We start from the raw sequence: 17124 nt of genomic DNA, 5'->3' as shown, positions 1-17124 counted from the left end.
CCTGGGACGTCCACTCCCACCCTGCAAACCCTCCTTGACACAAATCTCGGGATGTTCATGTCATCACCTGAATCTCAGTTTCCTCATCTGTAAAGAGAGCAGCACTCTTGGTTCCTTCCCAGCTCCACCACTTCCTGGGCGGGTCTTTTCTCTCTGAGGCTCAGCTTACTTACTTAGAACTTAGTCCCCAGCACTACCGGATACTTGAAGGCAGGCCTATATTTTATTCCCTTTTTAGTCTACAGCACACTGCCTGGACCAGAGGCAACAGTAAATGTTAAAAACAATGAATATTAATTGCATGTGTGTTGGAAGCAATCCTATGGTCCAGCCTCTAACTTTGCACAGGTCTGGTATTAATGCTGTCGTTTTAGCCGCCTCCCAGGAAGATGGGTGTCTTCTGGAAAGGAATTGGCCAAGAGATGTCTGCTGTTGTTGCTAGGTGACTTTGAGTCAATTTTCAACTCATAGTGACCCCATGTGACAGAGTAGAACTCCCCCATAGGGCTTCCTTGGCCTGTAATCTTTATAGAAACGAATCACCAGGTCTTTCTCCTGAAGAGCCACTGGGCAGGTCTGAACCCCAACCTTTTGATTAGCAGCTGAGTGTTTAACCATTGCACGACCAGGGCTCCTTAAGAGGTGTCTAAAGCTAAATAATAAAAAAAAAAACAAAAAAAAACATTGTCGTTGAGCCAATTTGATTCCAACAGAGTAGAACTGCTACATGGAGCACCTGGTGGATTTGAACTGCCAACCTTTTGGTTAGCAGCCAGGTTCTTAACCACTGTACCACCAGGGCTCCAAGATGTATCTAGGCCCTGGCTATCCTGTCTCCCTACGGCTGTTTTTCTTTTTTCGCTCTACTCCACTGGGTGGCATTTCGTCTTCGCACAGTCTCTGACTTATTTACGTATTGAAAGGAGAGGGGATTGAGGCTGGGGGGCCGCCTTTCGGGACATCAAAGTCAACCAAACCTCTCCGTGCCCTTGGTGGGAGGTCTGGAGGAGCCTGCCCTGTCAGCATGTGAGCAAAGTCAAGCTCCCTCCAGACGGGCAAGGAGGCCAGGGGCAGTGGAAGGGTTGGGGGCTGGGGTGGGATCAGATTGCCCTGAATGGAAACAAACTCCAACCCCAAACCAAACCCAAACAGAGATTCCAGGAGGAACTGGTTGGGCTGGGACTGGGAGGGGTCAAAGAATGAACTCAGGGCTCCAGGTTCCCCAAGGGATGTACAGTTCCCAAGCCTGTGCTGAGCGACCCTCCCTCAGAGACCTAGGCAGATGGAATTTCTATCCTGTGAGCCAGCAGCCAGCCAGCCAGTAGGGGAGAGCAGCTCCAGGCCTGTGCTTACGTTTGTCAGACAAACATCCATTAAGGGCTTGCTGTCTCCCAGCAGCCACCAGAGAACAAGGTAGGTGAGAAAACCAGATAGGCACAATTGCTTCTGAACTTAGTAACACGAATTGCGTGAGCATATTAAACTGTTGCTAGCTGGCCTTATTAGGGCCCTTAGCACTTCCTAGAGCACTGGTTTAGGCAAAAATACTGCCTAGTCAGGGACCCTCAGTGGATGTCTGTGTTCACATTTGGATATGTTCCTGACTTCCAAAGAAAATAGCAGCTCTTAGACTAAATCAGGCCCTGGTACCCACAAGGAAGACAAGTTCACCAAGCAAGCCCGTCATTTATTTAAAGTTAGTGGGACCCTGGTGTAAAAAAACCAAAAACCCATTGCTGTCGAGCCCAATTCATAGCAACCCTATAAGGCAGAGTAGAACTGCCCCACTGGGTTTCCAAGGAGCACTTGGTGGATTCAAGCTGCTGACCTTTGTGGTTAGCAGCTGTAGCTCTTGACCACTATGCCACCAGGGTTTCCAAACCTGGTGTAGGAGAGAAACACAGAGAACTAGCAAATGTTACATAGCTATTGTTTGTTAGACCTTGGGCCAAGCCCTTATTAAAATGTATGGTCTCATTTAGTTTTTACAGGACGAAGCTGAGCAGTAAGACTGATTAGTGCCCCCATTGGCAGACAAGGAAAGGGAGGCCCAGAGAGGTAACCAGGTTGCCGGGAGGCACAGTGGTGAGTGGGGAAGGCAGGGGTCACATCCTGGTGTGTGTGTGTGTGTGTGTGTGTGCGCGCGCGTGTGTGTGCGTGTGCGTGCGTGTGTGTGCGTGTGTGTGGGGGGGGGTGGTGAGGTGGGGGAGGGAGTCCCACTATGCCAGGCTGCCAAGGCTTCTGCTCTGCTCTTCTTCCCTCTGTTACCAGCCAGGAACATCAGCCTTGGAGAGGCTTCAGCTGTAGGCTTCCAAGGCCTTTTGTGGTGGAGCTTTGGAATGTTTCTGTTGCTTTTTCTTTATGCTAGTTTGTATTCCATTCCCTCCATTGCCTAGGTTTTAAAAATGTATCAGATATATCCCTTTTGTATCATTGCGAATTTATTTTCTCCTTTTAATCTGATTAATCTTTGGTTTTTACTGGTACATAGATATCTTCTAGGGTGAGCTTAGTCCCCTGAGAATTCCTCCTTCCTCCTCACCCTGAGGGTTGGAGCCCTGGCAGCCATCTTTACCCAACTGTGATCCTGACTCCTGGCTCCAGCTGATTGGATCAGGGTGGACATGTGACCCAGGCTGGACCAATCACATGCTTTCTTGCTGGATTTGGGGATTGGGGTTCAGAATCAGCCCAGGCTCGGCGTCTCCAGGTGTGATTGATGTTGAGGGGCAAAGGGAGGGCTGCGGGGTATCCATCCTCCCCCCAGTGAGTCCAGGAATCCAGCTGCAGGGGAGGCAGTGATGAGATCAGATGAGGCCCCGCCCATTTTAGCTTCTGTCTGCTTTTCCGGTTCTCAAGAGACCAAAGCTGGCCTTGGCCCCTGCCAGGGGTTCCGCCAAACACATTGTGTCCTTATGGTGAATAACCCTTTTGGCCGAAGCTTGCCTGAGCGTCTTAACAGCTGATTTATTGCAACTTAAAACTGGGAGAACTGCTTCATCCTACTGGGCCTCATCTTGAATTCGTGGTAGCAGCACCCAGCTCTCAGCTTTGTTCATACAATTTCTGAGACCTCACTTCTCCAGAGGGACATCATCCATCCTCCCCACAAACAAAATCCCCTGCCTTCTCTTGGTGCTCGTCGCCCTTCAGGGCCATACACACACACACACAAACACACACACACACCTGTTGCCACTGCCCTAAGCCCATCACTTTGTCCTTCCACCTAGATCTACAGTTGTGTCAATTGTGGATAGAATCCCATTGCCTATTCTGGATAGTTCATATAAACGGCATCATACGATATGTGGCCTTACATATTTGGCTTCTTTCACTTAGTACAAAGTTTTCAAGGTTCAGCCATGTTGTGGTATGTACCAATACTTCATTCCTACCCACCCTTCCAGAGGGCTCCAAGCTCCAATACCACCTCCCACCATACCACCTCCCATCTCCTATTGTTAGCTGCCTCTGGTCAGCCTTCCACTCACAGCGACTCCATGTACAATCAAACGCTGCTTGATCCTGCGTCATCCCCATGATAGGTTTTGGATCAGACAATGTTCCGTTGTGATCCATAGGGTTTTCATTGGCTGATTTTCCTTTGTCTTTGTCCGAAAGCTCCGCGGAAACCTGTTCAGCATCATAGCAACATACAAGCCACCACTGACAGACGAATGGTGGCTGCGCATGAGGTACGTTGGCCAGGGTTCAGACCCAGGTCTCCAATGCTTCCTGCCACTCCCTACCTCCCACCATGCCACCCCCCATCTCCTAGGGTCCTTGAAATTCTTGAATTTACAGGATTTTTGCCCTGCCTGAGGTTGGAAGAGTGGACTTCCCTTTGTATTCCACAAGTATTTACCTGCCCATACCTCTCGTGCACGGGACCCCCACCCCAAACAGTTCTCCCACCCTTCCTCTCCATGGATGTCACCACTTCCCTGTCCTATATCCCAGATGGGGCAGCCTCAGAGGATACCCTGCCCCACCCTCTGTCCAGGGCAGGGACCACCTGTGCAGTTGGGGTGGTGGGGAAGCTGGGGGTTAGGAGGCAGGAGGCAGGAGGCATAGGGTATGGCCCCTGCTCGTGGACCTGCTATACAACCTTGGGGAGGCCTCTATCCTGTCTGGACCTCTGCTGTGGCACAGATAGAAGTCAATTCTGGAAGACTCTGATGTTATGGCTGCAGAGATGAGGCCAGGGGCCTTCCAAGGAGCTTCCAAGGAGCCCCCTCCATTCCTGTGAACGTTGGGCAGCCAGATGGACTGGGCAGAGCCGCCCACTCTGGACTCCTGGGGCTGTGCGACCCTCCCCCACCCACCCACCTCCAGCCCAGAAACTGGCCTGCACTGCTTTCTCTTTACTACCTCAGCTTCAGCTTCTCGCCTAAGCTCTCCTGGCAGCCAGCATTCACTTACCCACCTTTGGCTTGGCTGCACCCAGGGGGACTGGCAAGGAGATCTTCTCTCTTTAAAAGCTTCAAAGCCAGCCCTCCTGTCTGGCCCCAGGGCCTGCCTCAACTCAGCCTCTCAGCTCCACTGTGGGCCGCAGCACCTGCGGCTCCTTTCTTCTTTTCCTGGTCAGAATTTTGCCCTTCCCTTATTCCCTGTAGCTTGCTATGCCTCCTAAATATCGGTGATTCCCTATGCTGCTTCCAACCTTCTGCCCAAAAGCAGGATACTCCTCATTGACTGAATCCTGGGATGCACAGCCCCTGGGCTCTTCAGTGACCGAGGAAAGGGGATATTGGCTCTGCAGGCTTGACCCAGCTCTCCTCCCAGCCCTGAGGATACTTTGTAACAGGAGGATCAGATAGTGTCACTCCCTAGTTCACAGTTCTTCTCCCTGTTGCCCTGGCATTCATGGCCCTTCATCACTGGTCCCATAACCCTCCCACTGTTCCTGCCTCCGCCCTGGATTCTAGCCACACCAAATGATAGTTCCCGACTCCCCTCAGTGTCTTTGCTACTGCTGCGCCAGAAAACACACCTCTTCACCCAGTTCACTTCTATTCATTCTTTAAAACTCCACTTGGACAATCATCTCTCCCAGGAATAATGTTGTTGTTTTTATTATTAAGTGCCTTCCAGTCGATAGCAACCCCATGTGATAGAGTCGAATTGTCCCATAAGGATTTCCAGGCTGTAATCTTTACAGGAGCAGATCACCAGGTCTTTCTCCTGCAGAGCCGCTGGGTGGGTTCAAACCACCGACCTTTCACTTAGCAGCTGAGCGCTTAACCATTGCACCACCAGGGCCCCTTTTCCTATTCCATTCCAGGTGTAACAGCAAACATTTTTGAGCCCTTCCTGCGGGCCAGGCACTGTGCTAAGTGCTTTATGTGAATGATTGTATTCAGTCCTCACAGCAGCTTCAGGAGGTAGGTGTTCCTGTCCCTATTTTACGGGCAGGGAAACCAGGGCCCAGAGGGGCTATGTGAACTCCCCACAGGTGTGAGGGGCATAGGTGGGGTCAGGACCAGGCCTGCCTGGCAGAAACAGGGCCGTGCTGCCACCCCATGAGGCCACCTTCCCTGCCTGGGAGCCCTCACCTCCCCCAGGCACATCTGCTCCTCCAGGCCTCTAGCTGCTGCATGCTTCAGGATAACAAATTATGCTGTAACAAGAGGTGAAATCAAATGCGGGCCAAATAGTTTTCCACAGCAATTTCATGCAAAATAATTCCAAGGCATCCGTCTTCTCACCATGTGGGGTTTGAACACATGGAGACGGGAAGGATGGAGGAGCCAGACCCAGCCAGGCTCTCACAAGTAAATAAACACGGTGCAGAGGGTATCACATCTAGCAGGAGGTGGGGGTGCAAATCAGGGATTTTATGGGGTGGGCGGCCTGTTAGGGACCAGGCCCCGTGGCCTGGCCTCTGAAGGAGGACGCCAAAGGACATCCCTATGATCGAGCCAGGACCGCTTGCCTGTTATGCCCACCCAGAGTCCCCTGCCAGGCCCTCGGCCCCACGTGGCAGCTGCTGAGGGTCGCTGAGGGCTGGACTGTGGCCCACACACTCATGCTGATTTTCTCACTCACTCATTCATTCACATTGTACTTGGTGTGTAGTATGACTCGGTAAATATTTCTTGAATGAATACATTTGCTCACTTCTTTCCTCCTTCCACCTTTTCCCCCACCTACCTCCCACAAGAGTTTCTCCACTGTCCTTGTCCCTGAGGTCAAAACACCCACTGGGCACCTGATTGGCTAAGCCTTCGTCCCAAGCCCTGGTACAGGGAGTGGGGGATCCTTAGAACAGGGAGTGGGGGGGGGGGCTTGGGCCGGGGAGTAGGGGGGTGGGGGGCCCTTAGAACAGGGAGTGGGGAGGGCTCGGTACAGGGAGTGGAAGGGGTAGGGGCCCTTGGTATAGGGAGTGGGAGTAGTGGGGAGACCTTAGAACAGGGAGTGGGGGGCTTGGTACAGGGAGTGGGAGGGCTGGGAGGCCCTTGGTACAGGGAATGAGAGAGGTGCGGGGCCCTTGGTACAGGAAGCAGGAGGGGTGGGGGGCCTTTGTACAGGGAGGGATAGGAGGCCATTGGAACAGGTAGTGGGAGGAGTGAGTGGGGGCCAAGAGGGGCTATACGACCCCATTCACCTTCTGTAGCGGACATGGGACCCTGCCTTCTGCCAAGACTCATTCAGAGAGAGATTCCTCCCATACAGAAAGAGAGTTTGGAGGTGGGCAGCAAAATAACACATGTCCCCTCTGTCCACCTGAAATGCCATATCGTCTGCACCTCTGAGCAGGACCTCTTCTGTTTGTGCCTCACTGTTCCATGACTGTTCTAGGAAGATCCCCTTCTCCTAAGGGCTCAAGGTTGGCTACAAGGCCACCACCACTTCTCCCATCTGGGTCCCGTTTTTGGCAGTTAGCAGGTGTTCAGTGAATGACTGCCGTTACTGCCTCAGTGTTCTATTGCAGTCATCCTCACAGCTTTTTAATGATGATTTTAGTATGGGCAAGGCAGATGGCATTATCCCTAATTCACTGATGAGGAAAATAAGGACTAGATGTGCATACACACACATACACACACACACACCTGGTACATCACCCTTGTAGCCCAGGTCCCCACTCTCCACAGAGCAGCACCTTCAGAGCAGTTTCCTGGGTGTCCCTGGAAGCTCCTTCTGGCACCTATGAGACTGAAGCAGATGCCCCCTCAGGGGCCTCTAGGCTTCTTACCTTGGTGGATGTGGAGGAAGGGACCGTGGTACAGGTTCAGTGCTCAATCTTGGCCACCCTATAAATTTAAGCTGTTGATTGATGGGCTGAGAAGGCCTCTGGTGGGGGTGGGAATGGTGGCAGGGAGGGTGCCTAGGGGTGTCTGCTGCACCTCTGTTGGTTTTGGCCCCAAAGCAGAATTTCACACGGTTCTTCAAGGCTGGCCAGCAGGGTTTGATTACGCACACCTACACTCCAGCCCTCCCACTCCCACCTCTAGGCCTTTGAGACACCGTTTCCTCTATCTGGACCCCTTTTCTCTCTCAGACCTCTCCAGCCTATAACTCTTATTCATCCTTCAAAACCCACTCAGCATCACCTCTTCTGAGAACCCTCCCCTGGTTAGGGCAGAGGTCTCAACCCTGGTGTAATCAACTTCAAAATCTCCAGGGAGTGGAGCCTGGACATTTGACATTTGCAAAGCTCCACTAGTGATTCTGACTTGCAACCAGGGTTGAGAACCATCTCGTTAAGTGGTCCCTTCTCAAGAATCCAGCAGCCTGTGCTTACCCCATCAGAGCTCAGAGGTTCCCAAAGCCCTTCCAGCACAGATTTTCCCTGACATGGGATTGTGAGGCTGGGACTGAATCAGGGAAGACTAGGGGCTCCCTAATTCTAGATAGAGGACTAGAAACTCTCCCTAATTGGAACCACTCATGTCCATGCACTAATAAAATCTGTGTAACCCCGGAGGGTCCCCAAAGGCGGTTTTGTCGGTGCAGCTGGGTGGCTTGGGGTGGGGGAACCAAGGAACGACCTCCATGAGGCAGCAGGTCATGACAGGAGGCAGGAAGAGCTGCAGAAGCCCCAGTTCTCGGACTGGCTAGTCAGGCACTGCCCAGGAGTGATGAATTTGGGTTCTACCAGGACTCCCCAGGCCACCCCAGTCAAATGCTGGAGGAGCCTCTGGGGGCCCTTTCCCAGGAGGGCTTGGGGTGCAGGGGGGGATGGGGGGAGTCCCTAACACCAGGCAGCCAACCCTGGGGTTAGGGCCTAGAATCCTCCATCATATGGGCCAGGGACTTAGATTTCTTAGTCTTCTCAACTCCTACAGGGAGGATGAGTCAGGGCTTTGTGGGGCAAGGGAAATATGGTCTGAAAACCATTAACAAGGGAGTTCAAGGGAAAAAGAAGGAAAGGGTGTAGCATCTTGCCAGGAGAATGGGAGTGGGGAGGTAAAGAATGACTGAGAGCTAGAGGAAGGGAAAGACCTCTCGGTCACAGCTGGCTCCTGCCCCTCTCTCATCACAGGAGGTTGAGTGTGAACCAGCATGTGTCTGCGTGTGTCTGTATATCCATGTGCCCATCAGTGTTTGTATGTATCTGTATGTCCATGTGTGTCTATATGTCTGTATGTGTATCTGTGTCTGTGTGTCCGTGTATCTGTTTGTGTCTGTGTGCCTGTGTGTCCACGTGTTTTTGTGTACCTGTATGTCCATGTGTGACCAGATGTCTGTATGTGTATCTGTGTGTCCATGTGTGTCTCTATGTGTCTGTATATGTGTGCTGATGTGTCTCTGTATGTGTAATCCTACCTGCCTCATAGGGTAGTTATGAGGCTTAAACAAGTTAAGACACGTAAAAACTTCGTGCAGTGCCTGGCACTTAGTAAGTTCTCTGTAAATATTTATAGCTATTATAAAGGAGTAGAATGTAATGATTAAGAGCTAGGACTCTGGAGTCAGAACACCTGGGCTCACACCTTGGCTCCCATGACCACTATCTAAGTGTCAGCTATAATTAGCATTGGGGGTTGGTGTAGGCCTGGGTTCACTTGTGCTTGGTCCTCAGAGATGACGTCTATATATTCTGATCAGCTCCCTCTCTCCTCTCAGCAACAAAACTTTGCCTCTCAAGGCTCTCCACTCTCATCAGATGGCACTCCCTTTGCTGCCCAGGGAACATGACTTAACTTCCTGTTGCCCCAGACTTACCTACATCTGCTCCCCTTCTTATTCCCATCCTCTTCCTGGCCTGTCCTGTGGAAAAAACTTCCTGTTTCCCATCCCCAGGCTCCCCATCCCACTCCCTTCTGCCCCCCCCCCGTCCCCCCCACCTCTTCTCCCCCCAGCGCTTCCCCTCTGGACTTTGCCCTCACCCCCACTTCCCTGCCCCATGAGCCTGCCCCTCTTCCCCCCTTCACCCACCACTTACTCCTGCTCCCTCTCCACAGCAGGCTCCCCGCCTCACCTCTGCCCTGAGCCTCAGGCCTACCTCACCAGCCGGCCCTCCCTCCCTCTCCAGACACCACTCCCCCTGCTCCCTCCCACTTCTCTGGTCTGGAGCCGCCTCTTCTCCCAAAAGTGTTAGTGTCCCTACTCCATCCTTCACTCCCAGCTGCCTTGCTCTTAGGCTTTATCCTGTTCTCCCTCAGGCCACCCTCCTGGGCTCCATTCACCCATCCCGGCTGCCCCTGGGCACAGTGCTCTATCTAGGGTGACAGGGTTTGAAGCTTGGGATGGACTCAGACTCACACCCAAGTCTCCACAGGCCTTTATCTAATGCTGCTGTTCTCTCTCTCTGCTTCATCTTCATTGGTGTCCATCTAGCCCCATTTTGCATCCCTCATGGGATGGGGGCTCACTCCCTCATGCCAAGAGAGTCTCCTCTGCTTAGAAAAAAGTACTCCTCTGAGCTGCCACTCAGCCCATCAGAGACTGGCCATCAGGTCTCACCCTCATGGCAGAGAAGGGGAAACTGAGGCCCAGAATGACACAGGACCCATGTGTTCTTCCCACTGACCTCAGTTGCAGTGACTGTGACAGCCTACAAAACCCAAACTGTCTCCCCTAGCAACCCTGCCTGGGCCTCAAATCCCACCATTGGAGGGAGCCCCCATATTAGGATAAAGCATGTGTCCAGAGGCCCTTTTCCTGGGAGGGGTGGGAAGACAAGAATTACAGGCATGTGGTGTCTTCAGACTCCCAGAGTAGGCAAGAAGGAGGGAGTCTGGGGATCAGTGAGGGGGGCAGGGGCTTGGAAAGTGTAAGGCTCTTACTCATGTCACACAGGAATCGGGGTGCAGTCAGGCAGTGAACCTGGGACCTGCTTCCCCAACCAGAGCTGCCCCTTCCTTTGCCCCCTGCCCAACCCTCTGTGTATGGTCGGGAGAGTAGGTGGACTGGAGTGGCAGACCCAGCCCTTCTGGCTGGGACAGTGTGTGGGGGGGTGGGGACATCTCCCCCTCTGCCCACCCTGGGTCGCCCCTGAAGAGGGTGCCGCAGGCCGCTACGGATTAATGGTGCGGAGGCCACTCATTTCCTCTGGTCAGGGAGACAGGCCACACCACACAGCCCCCCATTGTTGGCCGCCCTTATCTCGGGAAGTTCCGCCTGCCTCATCCGGAGGAGGCTGCTGGGCCCCTGGGCCCCCGTGTCCCCGGCCTCACCTTTCTTTGCCTCTTGGAGACTGGAGAGTCTGGCAGGGCTTAGTTGATGCAGGCCTTGATTCCTCCACGGGAAACTTGGTCTTTACCTTGAAGGTGATGGGGAGCCATGGAGGGCAGAGCAGGGCAAGGCCTGGGTCCCAGCTGGGCTTCAGAGGGGCAGTCTTAGTGGGGATCTGGGGAAGGATGAACTGGAAGGGGTGAGGCTAGAGGCAATGGGTAAAGGGAGTGGGCCACACATGGGGCCCAGCTGGGGTAGGCAGGGCAGGGCACCATATTTCTCTGCTTAGAATCTCCCTTCAAGGAAGTCCGCACAGACTCTGCTCACACTGGCCCTTCTGCCTGGAATGTCTCCCCAAGGTGCTTACTCCCACTTTAAGATGCAACATTGGCATCACATAGCTCCTCCAGGAAGCTTTCTCTGACTCCTCAGCTTGTCAGGGTCCCTCTACCCAGGCTCCGTACCCTCCAGCCCTTGTGCTTTACCTCACACCCCCATTGAAGCCCTGAGCTCTCTGTCTCCCTGGCTAGACTGGACATGCCTTGGTGGCCGAGACCCCACCCACTCCAGCCTGGTGAGGGGTTGGACCCACTAAAGCTTGCTCCAGCCCAACTCCCTCCCCAGCCACCTCTCCCACCCACAGGCATTCTAGGCCCCCTCCCCACAGTCCCTGTCTCTCCCATCAGCCCACCTGCCTTCCCACCACCATGCTTTTGGTCTCTCTACCTGGAATGCCCTTTCCACATCGACCCCTGTCAAAATCCCAGCCATTCATTAAGGATCTGTTCTGGGGCCACCCCCTCATTAAAGCCCCCCTGAGCCCACTACTATCCAGGAAGTTCAGTAAATGCCTCTCTTTTTTCAACCATTTGATAAATTGTTTCATAAAAGTGTTCCACAGTTTAAAAAAAAAGAGTTTAAAGCCATTATATTTGTCCATCCTTGCCCTTTCAGATGAAGACACCAGCTCAACTTATATTGCAGAAGAAGTCGAGAAAATAATAGAACTTCATTTTAACAGAGACTTTCAGTACCTGCACCCAAACAAGTGATTTAATGGAGGTAATTTAGGCAGTGTGATAAAGTGACAAAGCAGTGATATTTTGGTTCAAAGGAGTATGCCCAGTACTCTTTATATCCTACCCTGAAGAGAGTTTTCATAAATGGTGGCTTTCCAAAATCCCTCCCTCTTGTCACACAATTCACAGATTCCTGCAACTGGGCACTTACAATAGTGGATATTTTAGGAGGAATCAGGGAATCTTGGGATTGGCATGTCAGGGCTTCTGAGAGGTGTGGCACCTAAGAGTCGAAGGGCCTTACTTAGCTCATGGCCTCAGGAATAAGGGATGTGGTAGTCAGAGTAGGGCCCTGAGGGACGACTGGGTGGCCTTGGGCAAGTCACTTCCCTTCTCTGGGTGCCCTGCTCTGCACCTGCTCTTCTGGCCTCTCAGTCTCAGAGGGGCTTTACAAGGAGCTGCAGAGCCACTACGTTCCCAATGTCACATCAGCGCCCTCAGCATCCCTGACCCTCAGCAGGTGCCTCTGCTGACAGGCACGGCTGGGTGAAAGGCGGGGGGTGGGGGGATGGGAAGGGGCAAACCCTCACACCAAGGCTCTGACAATCTTGCTGGATGGGTGCTGGCACCCAGCAGGTACTTGGTAAATGCCTTCTCCTGCCACCATTACTGACACCATGGCATGGGGTGATGGAGGACACACTGGATCCGGACAGACCTGGGTTTCAGGTTCAGCTCCACACTGGGACCCTGGGATCACAGCTTTGCTTCCCTGAGCCTCTGCTTCTTCATCTGTAAATTGAGGATGGTAAGAATCTCAGCCTCCCAAGGCCACTAGGGTAGCTGAGATAATGTGCGTGATATGGCCTTGTAGCCTCCTGAAAGTTAGACAAATGTCACTAACATAATAGACAAATAAATGAATTATGTACCCAAAATAATTGAAAACAGGGGCTCAATCAAATACCTGTACATGCAAGTTCATAGCAGCACTATTCACAATAGCCAAAAGGCGGAAACAACCCAGATATCCATCAACAGATGAATGGATAAACAAATTGGGGTATATACACACTGTCTTAGTCATCTAGTGCTGCTAAAACAGAAATACAACAAGTGGATGGCCTTAACAAAGAGAAATTTATTCTTTTACAGTCTAGGAGGCTAAAAGTCTGAATTCAAGGTGCCAGCTCCACGGGAAGGCTTTCTCTCTCTATCTGCTCTGGAGGAAGGTCCTTGTCATCAATCTTTCCCCGGTCTAAGAGCTTCTCTGTGCAGGTACCCCAGGTCCAAAGGACACGCTCTGCTCCTGGCTCTACTTTCTTGGTGGTATGAGGTCACCCTGTCTCTCTGCTCGCTTCTCTCTTTTATATCTCAAAAGAGATTGATTTAAGATGCAGCCTAATCTTGTAGACTGAGAACTGCCTCATTAACGTAACTGTCTTAATCCTGCCTCATTAACATCATGGAAGTAGGATTTACAACACATAGGAAAGTCACATCAGATGACAAAATGGTAGACAATCACACAATACTGGGAATCATGGCCTAGCCAAGTTGACACACATTTTTGGGGGACACAATTCAATCCATAACACATACAGTGGAATATTATTCAGCCATAAAAAAGAATAAAGTTTTGATACATGATACAGTGTAGCTGAATCTTGAAAACATTATGCTAAGTGAAATAAACCAGAAAAGGTCACGTATTATATGATTTTATTTATATGAAATATCCAGAAGAGGTAAATCCATACAGACAGAAAGCAGATTGCTGGTTGCCAAGGGCTGGGAGGAGGAGAGAATGGGTAGTGACTGCTTTATGGGTACAGGGTTTCCCTCTGGGGTGATGAACTAGATAGAGGTGATGGTTGCATTGTGAATGTACTAAATGCCACTTTAAAATGGTTAGTTTTATGTGAATTGAATTTCACATCAACTAAAAACAAATATAAGTAAATAAATGAAATGGTTTGGCAGGTAGGTACCTATGAAGACATTAAAAAAAATAAGCTTGGTAGAAGTTGAGATGAAGGGGTGGGGTGGAGTGGAAGCGGAGTGGGCCAGGGTGTCTGGGAAGCTTCAAAGAGAGCCAGGATCTGGGCAGAGACCTGCAGCTGGTGGGACTGGGACGTGGGCAGATTACCAGCTCTCAACAGTTGTAAGAGCTTCCAAGCATGAGTTTTCACCATTTCCCAATGACCAACAACCCCACCGTCCTGGCAGGGCAGCAGCTTCGCCAGCAGCTAGTAGAGCAAGGACCTTTGAGGCATACTTGATCTTCCAATGGCATCTGTCCCTCAGGAAGAGTGGAGGCCAAGGAAGGGCCAATTACTGAGAATGAGCAGATGAGCGACAAGCCTGTGATGTGCCCTGACTGCCCAGATAAGGTGGTCAGGATTAGTTGACGGTTCTCCGACACTTCTACTTCCTCATTTTCCCCCTCATAAACTTCCTGGCCTGCTACTTTTATACTGTGGCTCTGAGCGCTTGCATGACATGTTCAAGGTCCTCCAGCTGATGATGGAGGGGCTGGGAAGCCATCCCTGATCGTCCAACCCAGCTCAAACTTGGCCAGTGTCAGAGGCCCGCCTGGGGTCACCCCCAAACACGGGGGCAAACAATCTTGTGTGTTCGTGGCTTAGGGGGAGGCGGGGTTGGTGAGGAAGCCCCTTTACTCCGGGGAAGACACAAAGCCAAAGAAACCTATTGCTCACTGGGAATGGAGTTTAAGTGGCTTTTAATTTCCTGGGCTGGGCCCTGAAGTTAATCATTCATTTGTAGTTGTGTGTGCAGCCTGGCAAGTGCCCAGAATGGGAGTTTTGATCCCTGAGACTCTGCCCCAAGGGGACTCTTAGAGTGGGGGTCTGGGAGAAGGGGCAGCCTGGGTGGCCCCATATGGACCATGGGGAGTGGACCTCAGTCGTTGGGGCAGTAGTGCCTCCCTTCCCTTCCTCGTCCTCTTCTCCTCCCCCCGCCCCTTCCCTCCCCTCTTCTCCCCTCACCTCTGAGCCAGGAGACAGGGGTGAAGACAGGGGGCAAGGAGTGGTGGCTGGAGGCAACATGACCCCATCGATGCCCAGGCCTTGAGCACAGGGCATCTGGAGCTGACTCCTGGATAACATGCTCCCAGCCTGCTCCCAGCTCTGGTAGCTTTAAAGTCAGGCCTCACAGCTCTGTCTTCATCTTAAGACGAGGGCAGTGGTGGCTACTTAGCCACTTATTCCCAAAGGCATTATTTTGAAAGCCAGGAGGCTAATGAGGTGGCCACTGGCATAGTCCAGGTGAGAGATGGTGTGGCCTGAGCTGGGCAATGTCAGGAGGAGTGACAACTGTCATTATCTCCCAATAGTGCTTTGAGGTTGGGTTACCGTTCCCCTCCTAGAAAACCGAGGTCAACCAGCAGCAAATCAGGAGTGTAGAGGGGTCCAGAGGTAGATCTAGAGCTCCATCCTCAGCCCCTCAGCTGGGGCCTGTGAGTCTGCTCAGACCCTCTGCCCCAGGTTTGCCCTATTTCACAAGATGTCCCTGTGACCCGCTCCCCTTCCCTCTGTGGGTTGGCAGGGCAGTGTAGCCTCTGTGGGGCTCCAGGCCTGAGCCTTCTCCCAGCCCTTCCGTTCCCAGCTGCTGGCAGTCTGAAGCCCTGCAGACTCCCAGGAAAGTCCCTGGCCTGGGCTGACCAGCTGGAGAGGTCTGGGCCTGCCAGGGCCTCTGTAGACCGAGACACCAGGAAGATGGAGGCCTTCAACACCAGGCTTTCATGCACTCGAGCCAGAGCAGCATCTGGAGGCCTGGCTGGAGATGGGGGCAGAGCCAGAAGGAACCTTAGTGATCAGGGAAGCAGAGCCCAGGGAGGGCTGTGTTTTGCCAAGGACACACAGTGAATTTGAGGACACTCTCTAAAGGATGTGGCTTTCACATCCATTCTCATCTCCTGATCCAGACAGAAAGCCTCTTGAGTGCATAGAATGTGGCCAATTTTTCTCTGGGTCCTCTGCATGACGCTAAGTGCTTGGGAAAGGTATGTCGATTGATCATCAATCACTGATAAGACAGAAAATGGGAACTGAGAAAGAATATGGAACATGGATGTTCCTGCAGAGCTGTGAGGGAGGCAGGGATGATTATCCCCATTGTACAAAGAAGGAACTGAGGTTCAGAGGGAGGTAACGATTTGCCCAGAGATACGCAGTGGCACAGGCTGTATGTGAACCCAGGACTGAATTCTGTCTCACTCCATCCAGGTTCCATACTCTTTCCCGGTTCCCATTTTCTGCCTTATCAGTGATTGATGATCAATCAACAAACTTTTCCCAAGCACTTAGCCTTATGCAGAGGATCCAGAGAGAAACTGGCCACATTCTGTGTACTCAAGGGGCTTCCTGTCTGGAGTGGCCAAGGAACAAGTGCATGTGAAGGAGAGCAATACATGGGAGGAAGGAGGGGCAGGGGACCGTAGGCTGGAACAATCAAGGAAGGCTTCCTGAGGGAGGTGGCATTTCCAGAATTGTTTGAATGAGGGAAGTTAGAGAGAGAGGCCATAAGTTGTGGCTGGGGAGAGGCTAGAGGAAGGAAGCAGGAAATGAACTAGAGTGGTAGCACATGTCCTCATACAGGGGAGGGAAAAGCAGTTTTTCAAAGGTTGTGGTGTGCTGGAAAGAGTTCTTGATGTGGGGTCAGACAGACCCAGATACTAGTAAAATCCCAGGGGGTAGAAGCTGGGCACTTGTTACCCTGAATCCTCAGCTCCTAGCAAAGGATCTGGCACCAGAAGTCAGTTCAATAAATGAATGACCCAGTTCCAATAATTACTGAATATGTGCCCTTGAGAAAGTCACTCCATTTCCCTGTCCTCAGCTTTCTTATCTGTGAAATGGGGATGACTATAAGTCACTCTTGACATGGCTGTTGAGAGGATTCAGTGAGAAAATATCTAAAATTACTTACATTGTACTTGGCACGTGGTAAAGCTTAAGATATCTCTACCTTCCTTCATTTACTCCTCACATGCAACTTAAAGTGTCTTAAAAACTGCAAAGCTGTTGGCCCACTCTGTGAGCCCTTCTCAAGTATTCAGACAGGAATGTACATAAAATGGAGGCCTTGCTGGGACAGGCTGAAGTAATGTCATTTTCAGAAGCAGCAAAATGCAGCAGAGCCAGGAGTTATGTGGGGTTAGTGACTCAGGGACATATGAATGTCGAGAACTGCCCTTTTCTTTATAAATGATCTCCACACAATTTCAAATATTTCCTGGAAAACAAATGTGAATATAAATATGTCATAAATATATATATATGGAAATGCACATATGGGGGAAAATCAAGTCAGGCACTGTGGGATGGCTGACGCCCGAATTTCAGGCCTAACTTTTGCCACTTGTGGCTTTGTGACCATGAGCAAGACACAGAACCTCTCTGATCCTTTTGTTCGCCAATAAAATGGGGAGAATATTTCTTACCTTGTGGGGTTATTG

This window comes from Trichechus manatus, unplaced genomic scaffold (assembly GCF_000243295.1).
Source record: "Trichechus manatus latirostris isolate Lorelei unplaced genomic scaffold, TriManLat1.0 scaffold00088, whole genome shotgun sequence".
NCBI lineage: Eukaryota > Metazoa > Chordata > Mammalia > Sirenia > Trichechidae > Trichechus > Trichechus manatus.
Note: the sequence above shows the minus strand (reverse complement) of the source record.